At 36.6% G+C, this 8,141-nt stretch overlaps 1 long non-coding RNA gene across 1 annotated transcript in view; it reads left to right on the top strand.

The window, feature by feature from the left end:
* The window catches only part of LOC137997267 (uncharacterized), a 39,314-nt gene that overhangs the window by 4,247 nt on the left and 26,926 nt on the right, over positions 1-8,141 (top strand). Inside the window, exon 2 of the long non-coding RNA XR_011122440.1 lies at positions 1,782-1,992. This is a non-coding gene — a long non-coding RNA (uncharacterized lncRNA). The remainder of the gene's footprint in view (positions 1-1,781; positions 1,993-8,141) is intronic.

Below are 8,141 nucleotides of genomic sequence, written 5' to 3'. Positions count from 1 at the left end.
AGACCTGAGAATTGGAGAGTTGGTTAATGAATTTTCTCCTAATACATTCCAAGTTCTTGACTTTTTTCATTGAATAGTTTAAAATTTATTTTCTTGTTGCGTGACAGTGAAAACACACAAATTAATCAATTAATTAATTAATGTCACACTTGTAATTTTGTTTTATTTACAATTATATCTTACTAAATTGAATCCCTGTAAAGGTTTGACCATAGCATTTCAAAACAGTATTATTTTTGGCTCTTCACTGTGATGAAAAAAATGTTCATGAATTTTGCCATATCATCTGCATTAGGAGATATTTTAATAACACAAAGTAAAGTTCTCTTGTTGAAGTTCAGTAGTAAGATATCGCTTGAGGTGAGAATTTCAGTAACAAAAGACTGCTACAATTATAATAAGTTTTGATTGACAAGTCCTATTTGATTATCTCAACTCAGTTTACAATGAAAAGAAAAACCCAGATCATACTCCCCATGTGCCACAGAAAAAATTCAATGTGCATGCATAATTTTATGTATTATTTACCATGTGAGGTAGCTCTAAGGAGCCCTTGCTAATTCTACTCCAGTTCATCAATAAGGAAGGAGCCTTTGATCAATGAAGGCGTTAACTGTGAATAACTGGTTAATTGGGTGACAGCGCAATTTGAATGTGGCATCCATGTACCAAGTCTTGGATTACAGGGCTCATGCAACTCCTTGAAGTCCTTGAAAAGCCCTGGAATTTAGTTTTGGACTTCAAGGGTGCTTGAAAAGCCCTTGAAAAAAAGGATTTTGCAGAAAACTGCTTGAAAACTCCTTGAATTTTTACTTGGGTGAAAATTCTTGAAATTGCATCATGCTAAGTTAAAAGAGACATTTCAAAAATCTGAGCCCAAAATTGACTATTAGGGAAACATTAAAACCTAAAATAAAATGTCCATGCGTGCACTCAATGTAACTTGCAGGATGTGCTAAGGAGTATCAAGGTAGGCTTTTTCAGCAAAGAAAACACTGAAACACTATGTATGGCATAGAAATATTCTTTTAAAGACTCCTTGAAAACTCAATTTCTGGCTCTTGAAAACTCCCTGAATACTCCTGGACACGACACGAACCCTGGATTAGCTAAGGACCTCTAACTGCTTGCCTGATGCAAAAGTAAGATCACGAAAAAGGTGAGGTTTTGCTTAGTTCTCATGCTTGTGCATTGTATCAAGACAAGTTTACAAGGCGAAATTTTGAAATAAACTATTCTTGGTGGCTGAATACCCAGCATAAACAAAGAGTTGTCAATTAGAATAAACTACTTTGATCAGTGGACGCCCCGCAGTTGTCCTAAAATAAAAGGCTTTGGTCATGACACTCGATCTTATTTTACTTGATTAACTGTCTAATAAGTGGATACAAGTAAAATCGCTCAAAATTATTTTAATTTTCTTTTAGTGGAAAAGCATACGTTTCAGTGACATTACACATTAGCATTAGTGAGATAATTTATGCTCCTTCCACGTTCTGTGGTCAGATTATCATGTTCAATTTGGTGCTATCTCCTGGAATTTCATGTAGAGAATCTGCTTTCTGGCAATCTCTGCAAGTCAGACTGAATTCGGTTGGATAAGCGAAAGGCCATCAATGATCAGTGACAATGGGAGATTCAATATCTTGTAACATTGACCTAATAAGACTAGTGGGCTTGAAAGTAGGAAACTTTTAACAAGACATATTGATCTTTGAGTCATTTGCCTTTTCGATGCATTCAAGTCCATTTTGAAAGATTCCTGTTCATATTGTTTTTAGATGACACAACTGAAGTAACTCGAGTCTGTTTCAATGCAAAAAGTCAGCCTGACACAGATGCATGATGGGAGTGCATTGTGATTGCGAGAGCATGCAAGAAAAAAATGGTGGATTGACAAGCAGAAGAAAACACACATCAGACCTGGAAACATCAAGTGAAATTAAAGACAGTGTGTATTCATTATGGAAACGCAGTGCTTCATTGTCATATGTGAGTATATTTTAGGTTACCCCATTGCCCTCGACAGAGTAAAATCTGTCTCACTCCCAGGAGTCAGACTTTCTTCATTATTTTCTCATGTAAGCTGACTTTTTATTTGTATACTTTAACTTACACAAACACACTTTTCAGTTTCACTGTTAAACATAGCAGGCTTATCACCAAAACATTGGCAGCTCTAAGTTGGAACGACCCAGGCACTTAATGATTACTACAACATGTACCGGTAGTTTAAGTCACTTAATGTGTTAATCATCTTCTTTAGTGGTACATTAGGAAAATATGCTAATTGAGACCTCTGAAGAAAATTTTGTTTGACTAATTTTTGACAGTGTTAACTGAATACACTGTATTTGTTACTTTATATTTGAAAGAGTCACAACTACAGTACTTGTATGCATGATCACTGTACTCATTCCCATAACATACCCCAAAATTGTGAAATTATGTTTATTGGGGTGAAAATCACTTGGTAACTTCCTTCTGAGCGGTACTATTGAGGCTAGTATCTCCTCATTTACATGTAGTTGTATTGACACACTAAACACTGGCTTTCTACCCATCTTTATGATATGAAGGTCAGCGCTGATGTTTCTCACAATCGCCGCATGAACAATTGCGAATTTCATGTAAATTGCCCCTGAAAAGGCTGGACCTCCCAATAACATCCACAGTTGGAAAAGTTACTAAGCCCTGTGAAGTAGATTGTGATGTTTTAAATGCCTTTCCTCACTGGCTCCAGCATGTCCAAAAGACAGATTAATTCAGTTTAAGGCTACCATTTTCATGATTCAATGACAAAGCTGGGGAAAAATAGGTAGGGGAACTTGTGAGCATTCTAAAAATGAATGGTTGCAACCCAGTTGTGCCATGGCTGGATCAGGAGTAACACTGAAAGAAGTGGTCTCCAAAAATATTGTGGAGTAATTGCATTGCAGAAAAAGCATAGCAACTGTTTTCAGACTGATTTTTCGGTAATTGTGAAGAACAGCTCCCCAAAAAACCTGTCAGCCGACAGTTGGCCGACTGGCCGTTTGTCGGCCGACAGGTTTTGCTCCAAATATAGGCTACCTGTCGGCCGACAGTTGGTAACCTATCGGTAACCTCTCGGTAGCTTGTCGGTAAAACGTTAACACAAACCTGAATGTCTTCTCTCGGTTTTCACTTGATACAACATCCAAAATGTGTAATACATTGACAAGAATAGCCTTTTCTTCTTAGTTTTGGTAATTGCCGCCCAAGACTAGCGCCACGGAAGCTAACCAGAGAATTTACGCAACTGCAGCTTCGACATTTCTTTCCGTCATGTTGGAAAGGTAAACTATGTCCCAGTCCCTCTCGAATTTTTTCGTAGTTTTTTACTTGGTTTTTCACAGATTTACTTTTGTATTTTATTTTCAAAGAAGAAGGAAAGAAAGAAGAGAAGAGAAATGTATTACTGTTTAGTATAAATTTTATTGTTGGTCATTGACTTTCATAGATTTGGTGGCTCCTAAAGGAGCCGTTTTGTGAGTGGTGAAATATACAAGATACTTCACTCGTAGAATTGTGCCTCGAACTTCATTGGCAACAGCTGCCCCTCTCTCCTCATGTTGCTCATGACCGGGATGTAGCACCAAAGTCTTTTGCGACAGACAACCTCCAGATCTCGTCCAGTGTGTTGTAAATTACGCAAGTGATACATCCTTTATGCATCTGATAACAACTGATAACAGTATTTTACATACTTTCAACTTTGCCGATCGGTAAGTAGATGAAGTCTGTCGAGTCATACATCACCATTACGGAATGTTATGTCACATTAACTGCTCGTTTTTACCACAATTTTTCTGTTTTCTTAACCTGTCGGTAACCTGTTGGTTAGCTGTCGGTAGACTGTGGGTAACCTGTCGGTCAACTGTCGGCCGACGGGTTTTTTGGGGAGCTTTTCTTCACAATTACTGATTTTTCTGTATGTTACAGCACAAACTATGAGCATTTAGTTATGGTTTTCACCCTACGGGTATCAATTATTGAAGCTTTGTTTCAAGCAATAGTCTATTGAGCACCAGAATTCAAAAAAGCAGCGTTTCAGAAATGAAACTACCGAATTCTGAGTCTTTTAATGTACATGTACTATTTGAAAAAAAATGAGCAGCAGTATTTTATTGGGTTTAAAAACAAGAGGCATGGCCAAGTGTTCTGATAAGACATGTCCCTTGAGAGTCCAAACAAAGGTTGAAAATGTGAGGGGAAGATAATAACATACAAGAGAAACAAGCTGGGCTTCATTACTATTCTATATATGAGAATTCTAAAGAGGTTTAAAGCTCATGTATGTGACTCCTGCTTCTGAGATGTCGTGCTTATCCTCTAAAGCCCTTTATCCTCGAACAACGAAACAGGTTAGTTTAAGGACAGTTTACATGTCCGATTTTCTGAGAACTTTTTCGAAACTCAAGGACAAAATGCCTGCATATACAACAACTGCTGAACCACAAAACTATTAAGCGCTTGAGGCCCTGATTTTTTGTGTATCCACAGTTCCAGAAATCCAAGAATACAAGATTAGTATCCCATTAAAATTTAACAAAGAAATTAAGAAATTGCTTTTTTTTGCCATCAAAATTGGGGGGTTGACTTATACAATGTACATGGGATCGACTTATACACGGGTAAATACAGTAGTTAACAATTATTCCATGAGCATGCATTGGATATGAGATGGTAAATAGCCAAGAAGGCGCATAGCACCGAGTTGGCTGTAACTAGTCTCATACCCAACAAGCGCGAATGGAATAATTGTTTTATTAAATTCCTTAAACTCCAAAACATTAGAAAGTACAAAATATGAGTGAAAAAAGCGAGCAGACCGAGCAAAATAAAAAAAACTTGATGAGAACTGATGCGATGTTGTGTAAGACCTCGTGGTCAGACAGACGCAGACTCATCACAAAAAGATTTCTTACTTTTTCCATACTTCTAAACGTCGAAATTATCCAAAATTTCCACAAAAACGTTTTTTTTTGCTTTATTCAGAGAGAAATTTCGCTTTCTGGTGAAAAAATTTTAGCTTAGCAATGCTTAGCGCAATCATTTACCATATAAGGTCAAACTAAGGTATATGAGCTGATAACTGAGATTGAGTGAACCAATCAGAGCATAAGAAATTCATTAACCTATGTTGAAAATTTAATAAATATATATGTGCTAGTGGCTTATGATCCAAAGACATGAGCAGGAGCTGCAAGGTTATTGCAAATGGCTTCCCCTTCACATTTTATCTGTTTGTTGAATAAATCTGTCAGTGGGTTATGCTAAAAAAACTAGACAGCTTGCTCTCATTTAGTTTCTATCAACTTTGATAGTTGGCATGGGGGTTTGCACCTTGCCATCAGCTGATATAAATCTGGAGCCTTGACATAATTATCATGTATATGCATTTGCTGTATCTTGACCATAACAAAGTGTTGGAGGTTTGGAAAAGGCATTAACTGACCTGTCAAACAATTTGTTTCGTAAGGTAAACTCAACTTCATTTAAAAATTAATAATAAAACAAAAATTGACAATACAATAAAACAAATCCATTAATATCTACCGTAGACCAGTATTTAACATGCTCTGATGTTGTGGATCCTGACGTACACTTCAATCTTAACAGTCGCTGTGATTATTTTAACAAAGATAAATTGAACAACATCTTAAGTAACCAAGGTCAGTCTGATAGAAACTTCTCAATACTACATGTTCATCTTAATGTTTGGAGTCTCTGAAACAAAGTTGACGGTTTGACCCTTTTGTTGGCCAACTTGAATATAAAATTCACCATTATAGGTATTTCCTGGTTACAGAACGATTCTATGATGTTGACATGATTGGCTATGAATTTATTCCCAAAAATAGATAGATCTGGCGGAGGTGTGGGATTGTACTTGTCAAACAATTTTGACTTTAAGTGCGTGACTTCTTATCTGGTAGTGACACGGATGTCATGGAATCATTGTTTATTGAAATTGTTAGGTTAAAATCGAAAACACGAATGTTGATGCTTTTGTGTCTAAAGATTGTGAAATAGTAGAAATAATCTCCAGAGAAAACAAACTATGTTATTTACTGGATGACTTCTATTTAAACGTACTGAATCATGGTAATCACCTGGCCTTTACTCATGTTCGTTCTTTCCATTAATTACACTTCCCTAGAGAAAAACTTCACACTCAGCAACTTTAATTGATAACATTTTCACAAATCACCTTACACATAATTATCTCAGAGCCAGATTACTACTCTCGGACCTTTCTGATCATATTCACGTCTTTCTATCTGCCTGAATTTGGATGATGAACCTGTGAAATCTTGTAGTGAAGTGGTCTTTGTACGGGATAAGAGCTTGGCTAATATGGATAAATTTCTACAACAGTGCTACAGCAGCTTTGTAAACAGGTATATGGAAATTTATGAAAATTGTTTGCCATACAAAAAGATAAAATGATCAGATCGTCAATTGAACAAGCCTTGGATATCTTTGAGATTACTCAGCTCCGTCAAAAAGAAAGATAAGCTGTATAAGCAATATCTTTCTAACCCATTTAACCATAGTGAAGTGCACTTAGAGAGATACAAAAATAAGAGTGGCAAAACGTATCTACTATGACAAGAAATTTGAGGAATCCAAATCTAATGTGAAAGCCACCAGGAGACTACTGAATGAGGTTATGAACAAAATAAAAGCAAAATCCAAACTTAACTCGACTGTTAAGATAGATGGCCAGGAAATTTGTGATCCCATGGAAATTGCTAATAAATTCTGTCAATACTTCACCAGTATTGGATCTAGCCAAGGAAAGCGAATAATTTCCACTGTGGTATCTTCGCATACAGATCTCACTAGAAATTTTCCCCAATCTATCTTCTTTGACTCAGCTACAGAAGAAGAAATTATCAACATTGCCAGCTCATTAAAACCAGGTAAAGCTGGTGGACATGATAACATTTCTATGTCCACCATCAAACAATCTATTCACTGCATAGCTGCTCCATTAACCCACATCATTAACCTATCTAGTAATCACGGTGTTGTTCCAAAGGAAATGAAAATTGCACATGTTGTTCCTATTTTTAAATCTGGAGATCAAACTCTTTTTACTACATGTAACTACAAGCCTATTTCTGTTTTACCTTGCTTTCCAAAATTCCTAGAAAGGATTATTTACAACCAAATTCTTTTGTACCTAAACAATTTCTATATTTTTCATGATAATCAATACAGCTTCAGGAGAAACCACTCAACTTCCCTTGCTCTAGTTGATTTGTATGATAAAATGTCTCTCGCCCTTGATCCCAAAGAATTTGCAGCAGAGTATTTATTGATTTGTCTAACGCATTTGATACCATAAATCGTAACATTCGTTTTGACAAGTTACAACACTATGGGATCTGAGGCCTATTGTTGGATTGGGTCAAAAGCTTAGGTAAGACGCTAAATAGTGAACTTAACTAGTTATAGCTGTCACTAAAGTGCCAACAAGCCAGGCTTGCGACATAACTCTGGTGGAAAGATAAGATGTCATGTATGCACAAGGTCTGAAAAATTAAAGGAGGTACGTCATGGTCTTGGATTTTGAAAAGTTTAGCCTCGAGTTATCAAAAAGATCGTTTGTAATCTGTTTAATCTTCTGCATCCTTCACCATCCTGGTCATGCTTGCATTTATTCTTGTCTCTTTGGTTCTTATCTTCCCTAACAAATTGTTATTTCACTATTTCCCCATAACTTAAATACAATCGTTCAGCTTTACCCACAAGAATTCTGTGCAAGTCTGTTTTTTTTTTACTAAGGTTCGTTTTTTCACTGAGCAGTTTCGCCCATGGTTGGCATGTTGGCCGCTTGAGCTACTTCGCTCAATGAACACTTTGGTTCAATTTAGTCTGAACTCGCTGGTTCGATTTTATATAATACTCGCTATTATTTAATCTCTACTCCAGAAAACTGTACAGAGTCCTTATTGGAAGCAAAAGTATGTAATGGCGGGTATACTTACTATTTCGGACTAAAATGAAGTTTGTTAGATCTGCTGTTCCACGTTGCACAAATTTATGGACACTCCTCAGCACCAACAGTAGCCTTTCAAACAATTCCGCCCTGTCGCTAAATCCAAAGG

This window comes from Montipora foliosa, chromosome 3 (assembly GCF_036669935.1).
Source record: "Montipora foliosa isolate CH-2021 chromosome 3, ASM3666993v2, whole genome shotgun sequence".
Lineage (NCBI taxonomy): Eukaryota > Metazoa > Cnidaria > Anthozoa > Scleractinia > Acroporidae > Montipora > Montipora foliosa.
Note: the sequence above shows the minus strand (reverse complement) of the source record. Positions and strands in the feature narration are given on the sequence as shown.